We start from the raw sequence: 14,587 nt of genomic DNA on the forward strand, positions 1-14,587 counted from the left end.
CCTCTCCTCGTAAGTCATGTGCCCCAGCCCCCTAATCATTTTAATTGCCCTCCACTGGACTCTCTCCCATTTGTCCACATCCTTTCTGTAGTGGGGGGCACAAAACTGGACACAATACTCCAGATGTGGCCTCACCAGTGCCAGATAGAGGGGAATAATCATTTCCTTTGATCTGCTGGCAATGCTTCTCCTAATGCAGCGCAATATGCCATTAGCCTTCTTGGCAAAAAGCGCACACTGTTGACTCATATCCAGCTTCTCGTCTACTGTAATCCCCAGGTCCTTTTCTGCAGAACTACTGCTTAGCCAGTTGGTCCCCAGCCTGTAGCAGGGAATGGGATTCTTCCATCCTATGTGCAGAGCTCTGCACTTGACCTTGTTGAACCTCATCAGATTTCTTTTGGCCCAATCCTCCAATTTGTTTAGGTCTCTCTGAACCCTATCCCTACCCTCCAGCGTATCTACCTCTCCCCCAGCTTAGTGTCATCCGCGAACTTGCTGAGGGTGCAATCCATCCATCATCCAGATCATTAATGAAGATGTTGAATAAACTGGCCCCAGGAGCACTCTGCTTGATACCGACTGCCAACTAGACACTGAGCTTTTGTTCACTACCCGTTGAGCCCAACAATCTAGCCAGCTTTCTATCCACCTTATAGTCCATTCATCCAATCCGTACTTCTTTAACTTTCTGGCAGGAAGACCTAACTTTGGTTAGATCCTTCTGTAATTCCCTACTGTCTTATCCAATTTTGACTAACCTACATAATTTTGTGTTCTCTACCAGTTTTGTTATAGTGATTCACCCCTCTTTTATAGGTCATACTCCCCTAGCCATAGGTGCTGGAACTAGGGATGCTGCTGCACCGATTGCTTGAAGTGGTTTCTGTCATACCTGGGGTTTAGAGTTTGGTTCAATGGCACTCAGCACTCCCACTATACAAATTGTTCCAGCACCTCTGCCTTACTTAGGTAGCCAACAAGACAACAATCTTGGCAAGACATTGGGCAAACTAAGTGACTGTCTCCATTGCCAGAAGAGATCACTGACTAGTAAGAGACAGTCCAAAATATCCAGTAATTAGTACTGGATGATTCCTCTCAGCTGAGGAGTCTCATGTGGGACACTGCAAGTTTATTTTGTCACTGTTTATTTTGCCCAGGGAAGTGGTGGATTCTCCATCTCTTGATGTCTTCAAATCAAGACTGGATGCCTTTCTGTAAAATATGCTGTAGCCAAGCACAAATTATTGGGCTCAGTACAGGGGTATCTGGGTGAACTTTAATGGCCTGTTATACACAGAGGGTCAGACTAGATAATCTAATGGTCCCTTCTGGCCTTAAGCGCTATGAATGATGTGAAGTTGCTGAGGGAAACAACGACATAGTTTTGGCTGCAATTCCATCAGTATGCTAATAACACCCAGCTCTTTTTCTCTTTTTGATCAAATTTGGAAAGGACTATCTAGCTAGATAATGAGAAACACTCATTTCAATATTTTAAGTGAAGCAGCACAGATTGACCAGGCTATCTATCATCTAGAATGGTTCCTTTTCACTATTGACGTCCCAATCAGTGTAAGTGACTGTTTCCTCTTTGCTGGGAATTATATTGTCATTTCTTATCAAATTGCCCGGTGTTGCTTTTAGGCTTCATTTGTAATCATAATTAGCTTCCTTTCTTTCTGTACAATAGTAATTGTATTTATTATATAGGCTACTGAAGGAGCATGTTGTTCTCTTATCTAATTCAGTTTCTCTCTAGCAAAAGAGAACTTTATAGTTGTTGTTGTTGTTTTTTGTAAATTTATACATTTATAAGACACCATTACTATTTTTTTCAAAATTACCCTGGCACAGCAGAAACTCATCTTGCACTCACAAGATTTTGCAAGCGGATTACTTCTTGCACTGTGTGAATGCCAGAAATCTGCTTTCATCTGTGTTCTGTGTGGGCAGCTTCTTAAACGTTTGCATTGTGAGCCTTGCTTTCTTTACTGTAGCAATACCATTCGTTAATTTCTCTGATGGGCTTGCAAGAGCTCAGTGGGGATAGCAGGCTGTAACTTGCCAGAGCTGCATGTTCCTGTGAGTTAATTAATTTTTCTCTTTGCTTATTCTTGGCATCATTTATTAAATTTATGGTTTGGTATTTAGGCCACCAAGATCTATGAGTTTATTTGTATATTTCAGTAAGCATGAATCGCTTTGTTGTTAGTTACAGAACCATAGCAATGTAGGGCTGCAAGGGACCTTGAGACGTTATGTAGTCAAGACCCCTGTGCTGAGGCAGGACCAACTATACCAGGTTATACCCGCACACATATCAGATATTTCTGAAGAATATACTGTTCTCAAAGTTTCAGAGTAACAGCCATGTTAGTCTGTATTCGCAAAAAGAAAAGGAGTACTTGTGACACCTTAGAGACTAACCAATTTATTTGAGCATAAGCTTTCGTGAGCTACAGCTCACTTATGAAGTGAGCTGTAGCTCACGAAAGCTTATGCTCAAATAAATTGGTTAGTCTCTAAGGTGCCACAAGTACTCCTTTTTTTTTGTTCTCAAAGTGTGGATTTGGTAAGACTCCTTTGCAGTTTCCCAACATGACAATATTGCCAGTTCAGAGAATTGAGAAGCACTTCTTTCTCACAAGCACATGCACACACCTATACATAAAATCATGAGATTTATTTACACGGTTTTTGTTTCCAGTCCCTGATTTTTGACCTCTTGTTTGAAATCTTACTGACTCCTAATTGTATGCCTGTCTCAGGATGAAAATTCAACCTCAAACAAACAGGAAATGCACATGTAAAAATGGGAGTGCGGGAGGAGCTTCCTTGTCTTCCTTCTAACAAGGAGCCTCTACTTCTTTCTCTTACCTTTGAGAGGACATCCCTTCACTCTGTGCACCCTGCCCTGAGTACTCTCCAGCTTCCCCAATCCTGCTTCTCTTCTCCCTTCTACATTTCCTCTAGCCCCTCTGCACCTACTGCCCCAACCCATCAAACTGCAACCATCCCCATTTTGCCATAACTAGCCTCTAACAGAGCCCATCTCTAACAGGCTCTTGTTTCCCCTGCCTTGTCTTTGGCACATTCCAGCTCTCCTCAGTTTGGTTCACTCTCCTCTATGAGAAACTGCAGCAAACCCCTTACTCTTCCTCATACCACCCCAGGAGACTCCAGCATCCCACCCTATTCCTGCATTTCTAGTGCTGCCTAAAAAAAGGACCCCCATAACTTGGGTCCAGCTGCTTCGTCAGTAACACCAACAAATATGCATAACACTTCCTATCTTGGCCCATAGGCGACAGTCTAACATAGCCTTACAGCTCCTATTATTAGCTAGAATGCCCCTTTTAGTCTGTTCCACTGTTAGAGACAATTAGGTATCAGCCTGCAGTTCCTACTGGCCAAGATAGAGTTCTCTGATATATTCTTTCCTTGGGACTCCATGGCACATTGTGCTGGTATTGACATAGTGGTTCCCACACAGCTCCTGCTAGCAGGCTATTCTGACTATGGGCAACAATTAGGCTGCAAGCCCTTCCCGACAGTCCCCATCCAGTACATACTACATCTGCCTTATGAGAACAACAGGTTCTCCACTGTGGACCTAATGCAGTCGTATCAAACTGACCCCTTCCCCATGTCTGGGCACTTTGGTGGCCACAATTTGTGTCCAGTTATAGTTATTGTCCTTCTAAGTGCCTGCGAGGGAGTTTGGGGGTGGGTGATTGTCTCGGTGCTCCTGAGAGCCCCTTTAGGCCCTTGTTTGTTCAGCTCTGCTGTTTAGACCGGTATTACGCTGCAATATGTGCCGGGAACAGCCTACTCCCCTGCAAGGATCTGTTCTCACAGACTGTCTTCTTCTTCTGCGGGATCCCCAGAGAACAAGTCCCCTTCCTGGAATAGACCCTTTAAAGGGTTTCCACCTCGCTCATTCTGTTAGCCACAGAATGGGACTAGATCTGCTCACCAGTGCAAGGAGAAAAGTAGTGTCTGTTTGGTATGCAGAGCAGCCCTGCGACCAGCAGTGGAAGTGCTGTTGAGTCTTGCTATGGGGCGTGGAGGAGGGCCTGGGTAGGTGCAACCTCCATCGTTAGAGATGAGGCAGCAGGAGCTCAGAATGGGACACAGTAATTGAAAGGCGCTGCCAGGATGACTTTGCATGGGAAGTAGGAAGAAGACAAACTGGACATGAAGGGACGTGGACAGCAAGCAGGATATTGGAGGATCACATACAGTAAGAGCCAAGTAGTAGGACATAATGGAAACTGGGGATGGAAGGGCAGAAGAGATGTTCCATAGAGAGAGTGTAGATGGGTGGATGTCACCTAATAACAGGAGAAAAAGAAATGGGACACCAGTCAAGTGGTTATAACATGAGTAGTTGTAGTGGGGGAAGCAATGGGGAGGCTAGAAGCAGAAGAAGGAAAGATAAATTAGAGATAAAATGTATATCAATGAAAAAGAATTGCAGAAGAGAGAGAACTGCAAAGAGAGAAGATAAATGAAGTTAGAGAAAAATCTGAAGGCTTGAAAAAGGAGAGGAAAGAGAAGAGAGAACCAAAATTAGGAGACATAGTCATTTTAGTTAAATTCTGCTGTTAAATTTACATGATGCATAATCACCCTTGCCCTAGCTGCCCAAATATCTGGTTTTATATTCGTGTCCCCACCACTCCTGTGCCCCAAGTAATTATTTATATAATAATTAAGTATATGAATATAGCTCATGATAAGACGCCCCATTCTTAACACATGAAAACATGGCCACAAACACCGCGAACATTTGTTCTATTTGTGTCTTAAGCATTCTGTCATTGGCACTTAGAGCAGAGTGGGCAGCAGAGGAAATGCAAGTGAACAGCGGCCCCTAGAGACCACAGAGGCAAACTTAAAACAGCTTGGCAACAATTCCTTGACTGCTTGAGCCTGCTTGTTCATGAACAATATTTACAAATTGTGGCACTTGTATAATGGAAGAATAAATCCTGATACCATGGTAATGGGTGAGGTATTAAAACCTAGATTATAGAGACAGATGGTCATTATGGTTCAAATGATAGTCCCATGTCTAAAGGACCTTACGAAATACAAGGTTATTCATTAACTGCTTCTTAAACACTACACTCCATGAAAGTCAGTAGACTTGATGTCAACAGACAAATAGAAGAATCAAGTTCCAGAAGCAATCAAGAAAACCCTGTCTCCAGTTCTGCAGCATTTACACCCATGTCTCTCTGGTAGTGATTGTTCTTGCAGGATTAGAGAAACACATCCAAAGCACCCAGACACAAACGTATTAGAAGGAAGACACCCCAAAAAATCACTGATGGCACAAATGGTAGCTCTATCTTATAGTAAATATATATCTAACTTTTCAGAATCCATAACACAGCAAGGAAGGCAGTGATAGCAGCAGGGCAAAAGAATAAGTAGCACAGCAAGTACCTAGTATTATTAATAGAAAACTGTTCCCTTAATGAACTGTAAGTGATTTGCAGAACAATGCGTCTCAGTTATTATAAAGGCTCCTAGACCTTTCCTGTTCCTGACTCTTTGCTGGTGTAACCCTTCTGCCAGTTGTAGTCGGCAGCAACAAGGGCCGGGTTCAATACCTAGGGGTTCCTTTTCAACAATACAACACAAAACCGGGTCAAGCCCCCATCCAATAACCTGGGACACTTACATATCACTACCTGGGTGCCTCTAAGAGGCAATATTTCCCCTCTCACAAACACAGTGTCTGAGTGTAGAAAAGAAGCTTTTAGTAAAAGGGCAGTAACCTGGCATTCATTTGGTGTAAGCAGAGTCTGAATGAGCTCTCCCCTGACATCTAGTGGTGAGTTATGGAAAAGACTTCAGGAGCTGATCTCATTTGCATGAACACACCCACTCTAGGTGCTCAGCATGATGGGATTGCTTGCCCAAATGATCACATGTGACTGGTGTTGGATCCCCAATCTCTTTGTTATTGGGGTGGAAGTAATAAAGCATTGTTATCCTTGTTGTGTGAACTGAGGGCAGCAGAACTGTACCTGCCATCCCCCGATGGAGGAACTCACCCTCAACTAAATGCTACTCACTAGGCAGTGGACATAGGTTCCAAAGCCCAATGAGTTAAGAGTGGATGGAGATAGGTATTTGGTGCTGTGGGCCCTGTGAAGTGCTGTTTAAATTTTCTCCAGTTTTCCACACTTCTAGGAAGTTTCAGCAGTGTTAGGGATTTTAACCACACCCTTCTTTCACTCAAGGAACCCTAGCTTTTCTTTCTATACCTAGTACCATCTGATGTCCTGTGTTCACTCAGTGCTTGGAAGAGATTGGAGTTATTCTGTAGCTGGATCCACCAGGGTTGCTATGCATAACAAGAGCTTTGCAGCACCCCATCCTGGATCTCTGTCTGGGAAGCTCAGCCTTTAAAAGCAGTCTCCATTACCATAACCCCTTGCTGCCACCCCTGCTCCTCCCAAGGGGAGGAGAGCCACAGGGAGGCCCCAAATAAGTAAAATTCAGCCCTGGCTGAGAGTTTTGGATGTAGATTCCAATGCACCATTTAGCAATCACGCTACTGAGGCAGCAGAGCAAAGAGCCACAAAAGGATCTTGGATTGCTTTTACTGGACCTGAATTCCCAGAGTGGAGAATGAGTTGTGAGGAGATAACGTTCATTCCACCTCAGCACCTCTAGAGGGCAGCCATCCAGACATGTTTAGCTCTATACCTGTGATATCACAATATTACCCACCTCCAGCCCCTGGGTACCCATGGACTGTGCAAGTACTTCTTCTTCCCAGGGGCCCCTCCATAGAAGCAGGGTGCAGATGACAGGGCGTTGGAGCTCATATTTCCTCAGGCTGCCAGCCCAAGTGTTACTAGGGAGAGGGCTGTCATCCAAGTGTCCTCAGACCACAGGCTCCAAGAAGAAAGCGAAACCACCCTGCCCAAACCACCCCCTCAGTTCCATCACGTTCCTGATGTTTATCTATTGAAAATGGCCTGGAAGCCTGTGGCTGAGCCAATGAATCCCACACACCAAATGTGCCAGCATGCGGGAGCTCGAGAGCTACTGACCATGATTTAGGGAGAGTGGGGCAAGGAAAGAAACCAGCGACAAGACAATTTTTAACTGCAGATGCTATTTCCCTGAATTGCTTCGGATTCATCTCCAGTTCTTGGGCTTCTGTCCACAACATACAGCAAGCAGACAGGAACACCAGTGAAACTGCAGGTGTTTTTGAATTCCTCTAGGCACTGCCTGCCACTCCATAGCAGCTGCTGCTATAGCACTTAGCGTGAAATTCAGTGTTAATTTAAAGACTGGGAGAGAGGGAGGAGGCACCTGCATTAACCTTCTGAAAGGAGAAAGTGAATAAAAAACGATTTGCTTCACATCCACCTTTGCAGTATCTCCCACCCCACCTTGTGCACTCTATGTTCCATGATCCTCTCCAGTCTTCCCTCCCTCCTCTAGGCCTTCTGTCCTCATCCCATTGCTCCTTCTTTCCCTCTGCAATGTCCCTCCGTCCCAGGGCTCAAAGTATAAAATGAAATAATAATAAAGGAAAAACCCATGTGGCCATCTGCTAAAGCATCTGGGTGCATCACAGCTGCAATGCAGCCTAGCAGTTCCAGTGGAGGACACACGAAGGGAGGAGCTTTTTCAAATATAGATCGACAGTGCCCCAAAACCCCTGTTGAGCTGCGAGGATGAACATGAAACAATTCAGAGCAATAGTGTTTGCAAGCCAAATCTCTCTCCTCTGATTGTTTCAGCACAGTCCCACTTACAGGGCTCTAGCCAGCAGCCCCAATCAGTGGGTGGGGTCTGACAGTGGAAACACGTCAGTGAATGACGACCCACTTGAAGGAAGACTGGAGCATTTACCAAATCCCTGTAGGGACAGCTGTTTGTTTGTCAACACCGACTTACAGGAGTCAGTGTTGTTTTCTGAGATCCCAATTCTGATGAATCATGTGATGGGTCTTTCTTTTAAAACATGAATGTTCATGTTAAAGTAGCACCGGTTTTGAAACAAAAAATCTTTTTTGATAAAATAACTCCATGGAAATTTTCAAAAAGAGAGATATCAGTTTATTTTGAAAAAGTATAGAATGGAAATGCCTTCAAAATTTTAAAACGTCCCACAAATTTTTTCTCTTTTTTGACCAGATTTCTTGACTATGAGACCCTAAAAGAGCTAGATCTTAGCAAGGTCCAGTCACAAACTGAGTGGATAGATGATGGAGGAAGAAGTCTTAAAATGGCCAACCAGCTTCCAATTGACAGCGACCAGGCAGGATGCAGAGGTTATGTTAAATAACATGAATGCAAAGACTCAGGGTGTTTTCAAAATGTCCAGTTTACACATTACTGCCACTGAACACTGCGTTGTGATGCTCGGGGCAACAAACGAATAGCCATTTGCATCATCATTAACTGAAGGCAAACTTGCTCACATAAATAATATACACCAGGGATCATACTTTGGGCAAAAAAAATCTGCTGAAGGGCATCTGATGCGGAGGTTACAAACAACTGCATCAATCAGACAAATACCAGAACCTTTGCAATCCCAAATGGGTTGATAGTTATCAACCATCAGCATTGCTTCTGGGGGTAATATGGTTTTAACCAGCCCTTCATAGCTACCATCTATGACCACGCCTGAGCTTAACACTCCTCTAGGGTGTTGTCTGAGGTTTGAGACAAATCCAGCATACACAGTGCTTCTTATTAAGGCTTTTGAAGAGAATTATATAAGCACCTGCATGCCTGACTTCAATGTGCTCTCTCAAGGCTGAGATGGAATCTCCAGATTTTGGGCGGCCACAAGAGATTTCAGATTTGCCAGTTGTTCCGCTTTGGCAACATGAGGGTCACAGACTGAGAAACGAAGCAAATAGTTTTAATTTTTAATTTTATAAAAATGCACATGGGCAAAAGTTAAAGGAGAATGAAGCCCAATCAGATACAAATCACTCACTTTGTTCCAGGCAAACTCAAAATACAGGCCATACTCTGGATTACACCGTTGTCATTACCACGGCCTCGGAGCACCTGTACATAGATTCTGAGTGATGTTCTCACTGGCTGCCTGATTGACCAATCCAATGAGTGCACTCAGTTGATGTGACAAGGGAACATTACTTAATCTCTTGTCACTAGTGGAGCAATCTTGGAGATTACCTACACTTAAATTGCTGCACTTAAATTGTAGCGCTTAGTGAAGACACTACCTATGCCAACAGGAGAGCTTCTCCCATAGTGTAGGTCCCCCACCTCCCCGAGAGGCAGCCACTGTGTCAACGGGAGAAGCCCTCTTGTCAACATAGTGCTGTCTACACCAGGAGTTAGGTCAGTATAACTGCATCATGGGGTATGGATTTTCCACCCCCAAGTGATGAAGTTATACCAACATACATTTGCAGTGTAGTCCAGGACTTAGATACCTTTAGAATGAATGGCTTTGTATGCACATCAAATATGCACTGGGTACAAAATATGTCCTTTGTAACAACTTTCATCCACTGTTGATCTGAACTGAATTGGCCATGGTAATGTAAATGTGAAAGGCCCCTAAACTATTCACTCTTCCAGTAAAGGGTTTTTTTTAATACATTCATACATGTTCTGATATCTCCCACTTAATAATGGTCAGCACGTTTTAGGAAGTCTTCTCCCACATTAGCAAAAACATGCTTTGAACTGTGGATTGCTGCTTTTTTGAACAAAGTTCTGACCCTTTAAACATTCATCACTGTTTCTTAAATATCCTGTAACGCTTGTCAGCCTTCCAAATTCCTCTCCTTTCTCTTACCACTGTGTGGTCATTTCATGTCATTCATTTAAGGCTACATTAATTATGTTAAAGTTGACCTACACAGATGAAAGGAAAATGAGTACTATATGCTTATTTAAACTACACTATCGGGGCAATCAACTGAATAAATTTTCACTCACCTTTTGAACCATCTCTATTATGTATAAAAGCAACCTTGTGGCAGTTCAGTGTGAGTGGAAATTTCAGCCTCTCCAGAAGAGCCACTGGACTTTCAAAAAAAGAACAGGAGTAGTTGTGGCACTTTAGAGACTAACAAATTTATTAGAGCATAAGCTTTTGTGGGCTATAGCCCACTTCATCTGATGCATAGAATGGAACATATAGTAAGATAGATAGATATACATACAGATAAGTTGGAAGTTACCACACAAACTGTGAGAGGCTAATTAGTTAAGATGAGCTATTATCAGCAGGAGAAAAAAAGGTTTGTAGTGATCATCAAGATGGCCCATTTAGACAGTTGACAAGAAGGATCCTTCTTAAGGATCCTGTGAGGATACTTAACATGGGGAAATAGACTCAATATGTGTAATGACCCAGCCACTCCCAGTCTCTATTCAAACCCATTCTGAACTTTCAGTCACTAGAAAAGTCCCAGGATGTATTATTCTGGGACAGACAAGGTGAGGTAATATCTTTTATTGGACCACCTTCTGCAGGTGAAAGAGAGATGCTTTCAAGCTACACAGAGACATGCTTGAGGCTGAGCTGACCTGAAAAAAAGCTCAGTGTGTCTTGAAAGTTTGCCTAAGTTGGCCCAGTAAAAGATATGACCTCACCCACCTTGTATCTTATATCCTGGGACCAACACAGCTACAATAACACTGCAATAATTCTGGGATGTCTGTGCTACCAGAAATCTCCAGGACTCTTCTGGAATGTGTGGCATTCCAGGATAACACATCCCTGGGCATCTTTAAAGAATATGAAAGAGCCAGTGGATTTTCACAGAGGAAAAATATTGTTCAAATTTTAAGTTTTAGATGAGCTCTTTAGAAACTGAGGCTCTGTCTGAACAGTGATACTGAAAGTCTCAACATTACCTACTTTTGTGGAATCTGAACAGCCCAAAATGACGAAAGCTGTTATAGAAAGGTAAGATTATTAGAATTTGTTTCTGCTCTAAGATCATCCTATAGCTGGGTGACTTGGAGCAGAGTCAGCACATGCAGCATTTCCGGCCTTGACTCAGTCTTTGGTTTTGCACTTTAAGGCTTCCCCTCAGTTGTTTCACCTCTGTTTGCTATTTCAGTGCATGCTGTATTTCCAGGTGAGCTGGAAGACAGGGTCACTGCACTGTGGGTACTTCTTTTTCAGTGTGACAGAGGGAGAAAATGCAGAGTTCTGAGAAAAGTTCTGGACAGCACCCAGCCTGGAAAATGTTCACAGGTGTGTGATATTACACTGCATATTCTTTATGGAAATATGCTTATGATATGAATATGGCATAACTGAGATATACTTTATGCAAGATGGCTCATGTAACTTATCATTGGAAAGGTTGTGATTTACTGAATGTGACTATCCAATTTGTATGCATGTACCATTTCTGTATCTAAAGTTAGGAATACGGACTAGGTAACAATTACAACTGGGTGTGTATTGGGAAGACACCCGCCAGACAACAGGCCACCAGATTTGACGAGCCATTAGGAAAAAACAACAAGACTGTGAAGATACTAATCTCTCTCCTTTCTGGGAGGCGTCCTGGGACATAGCTCTGACACTACCAGGTCAGGTGGTCCTGTCACCTGATACAAAGTACCACCTTGGACACTGCTGGCACTTTTCCTCTGTAGGGAGATGGGAATCAAACAAAGGATTCTTGCCTTATGTAAATCTTATTTAAGGGTGGGGAGAAAGGCAAATGGGACTCTCCTCCATGGCCTACCCAAGAAAAAGGACTGTTGAAAGTACCTGAAGGGATAAAGGAACCAACCTGAAGGGAAAGGCAGGGGACAGTCCAGACTGAGACAGGGGTCCAGTCTGTAAGAAGAAATAACTAGAACTCTGAGCTACAGAAACTCTCCATCCTGCCTCATTCAACATTTAGGGTGAGAAATTACATTCTGTAACCTGTTTCTTTAATGAATCAAGCTTAGTTTGTGTGTTTTGTTTTATTTGCTTAGTAATCTGCTTTGTTCTGTTGGCTATCCCTTTAACCACTTAAAATCTGCCTTTTAGAGTTAATAAATTTGTTTTGTTTGTAACATTATCCAGTTTGTGCAATTCATATCTGGGGGGCAGGAGAGTGGGGGAGAGAGAAGCTGTGCATATCTTTCTTCACATTGAGGAAGAGGGCGAATTTTTATGAGCTTGCACTGTGCAGAGTCTTCTATACAGCACAAGACAATATACCTTTGGTCTGTACTCCAAGGGAGGTGGGCAACTGAGTGCTGGGACAAGTCTCTTAAACTCAGTCTTCCCAGAACTGATCTCAGTGTCTGTGTCCTTCTGCAGCTGGGTGTGACCCTGCCTGAGTGTGTGCTAGAGGAGGCTTAAGAGCCTGGCTCAGCAAGACAGGTTATAGGGGGCCCATTCTGGCAGAACAGGCAGGCTCAGTGGTATCTCAGCACATCAGGTGGCAGCTTGAAGGGGAGCAACCCATCACAAGGTGAAATGTAATTCTGTCCTGAAGTGATTTAAGGTGGGAAGAGAGCCTACCCTGGGTATACCGCCCAATGGACGAGAGAACTCCCTTCACAGATGTGTGAGGATTCTTCCAGATCCTGAGAACCTGGACAGGGAGTAGATGATCAGGGTAAAGCAGCCACAGCCACTACTGTTGCAGCATGGACAAGTAGTTGTTCCCCTAAAGATTCCTTTGACTTGATGGATTCTATTTTAGGTTTTATAGGTTCGTATTCTGCCCCCACCTCCAGATTATCTCAGCACCTACCAGGCATGCATTCAGCGATGTGACTAAATTCTGTCAGGTGTGATCTGTTTTCCCTCTCATCCTCACCCCAGGGGGAGAATGGTGTATAGAGTTTTGTTCTGGTAGGATGTGTTGGTTTGTGTAAAATGTACCTGCTGCTCTGTGTTTATGCTAGTGATGGCCAGGTTGAAGAAGTGCGCCTTGAACTTGGAGCAGAAGGTAGCAAGGTTTGTGATGGTCCTTAGCTCCTGAAGGAGGTTATTCCACAGTTGCAGACCAGCCCTCAGAAAGCCATGTTTCCTGCATAGATGAGATTTACTCTTATGATGGAAGGGATTGGGGAAGGCAGGGGGTTCCTTACTAATCCCCCACATGGAATAAAATGATGGGAAAGAAAAGGGACAAAACAGGAGAAAACAACCACAGGAGCCCAGAGGATTTCATTTAAATGTACACTCTTTATTCAACACTCCGGACCTATGATTTAATGGCAATTTAACTATTTCCATTAAACAAAAATGAATTCTCATCCCAGCCGTTGTCGAGGGCGAGGTGACACCGCCCACTTCACAGGCCCTCCAATCTTTTGGATGGTGGCCAGAGAGGGGAAGTTACATTTCTTTCCCAGTCCCCTTTAGATACTATGGCCATGTCTACACTAGGAGTGCTTTGCTGGCATAATGACACACAGCGGTATACTCTCCTGGCAAAGCTTGCCATGTGTCGCTACAGCTATACCAACAAAACTGTGCTTTGTAATGGCATAGCTTATTCCAGTCCCACCCTCCTCCCGCAGGCAAAACCAGCTATCTACGGAAAAGCAGTTTTGCTGGTATAGCTGTGTCTGCACTAGGGGCTTTGCTGGCACAGTTGTGCTGGTCAGAGGTCACCCCTCTTCTCGCCCCTGACACAGCTGTGCCAGCAGAAGTCTGTGCTGTATTCATGGCCTGAATCACCTATTACCGTAGTTGGGAAAAGTTGTCATAATGTTGTCTGGCTGCAGGAGCTGCCACGGGAGTGAGGGGAGGGCAGGGAAGATGGGGAGAGTCCTTGCGTCACACTTGTCCATTTAAGAACTCCAGAGAGAAGGAAAGAGGCTGGACCCAAAACTTGGAGAGGGGAGGCTCAAACACAAAGAAATGATGGGGGTAGGCAGGGTGCGAGTGATCAAACTGCAGCCTTTAGAAAGGTCACGCGAGGTGCTACATCTGCTTTGGCAGTTGGGCTGTTTGGCCTTGTAGGTAGCGTTGGCAAAGGCCGTAAGGCTAATTAATACTCTGGCAGTGTTACAGTGAAGCGCATACCCCTTCAGAGCATGTCTTGGAGGCACATTACCTAATAGGGTACGTCTACACTGCAATCAGAGACCCATGGCATGGGTCTTGCAGGGAGGGTCTTGGAGCCTGGGCTCTCGCCTGAGCCCGAACCCCTATACTGCTATTTTTAGCCCCACAGCCCAAGCCCCCCCGCACCCAAGTCAGCTGACTCAGTGCTGTGGGTTTTTTACTGCAGTGTAGACATACATACCCATAGAGACCCAGAGGCACAACATGCTGGCCTGTGTTTGTGCGCGCACAATGCGTGTCCCCCACTGCCCTCTGCTGGCTGGAATGTTAGACATGTTCAAGTGGAGTCCTGAACCCTAATGCCTCCACAGTAGAAGAAGATTTGCCTGTAGCTCACATGGGAGCATCCTGTGCTTTTGATGCAAAAAATCCTGAGTTCTCTCCCTATTTACAAAGTCCTCAGTAGCCAAAGGGTGCAGTATAATAAGTGTACACTCCCAAGGAGCCATGGATTGGTTATACAGTCTTCTTCTTCCTAATCTAAACTGCTGGGGGCACCGTGGCAGCTAA

The sequence above is a fragment of the Chelonia mydas genome, chromosome 6 (assembly GCF_015237465.2).
Source record: "Chelonia mydas isolate rCheMyd1 chromosome 6, rCheMyd1.pri.v2, whole genome shotgun sequence".
In the NCBI taxonomy this organism is placed as follows: Eukaryota; Metazoa; Chordata; order Testudines; family Cheloniidae; genus Chelonia; species Chelonia mydas.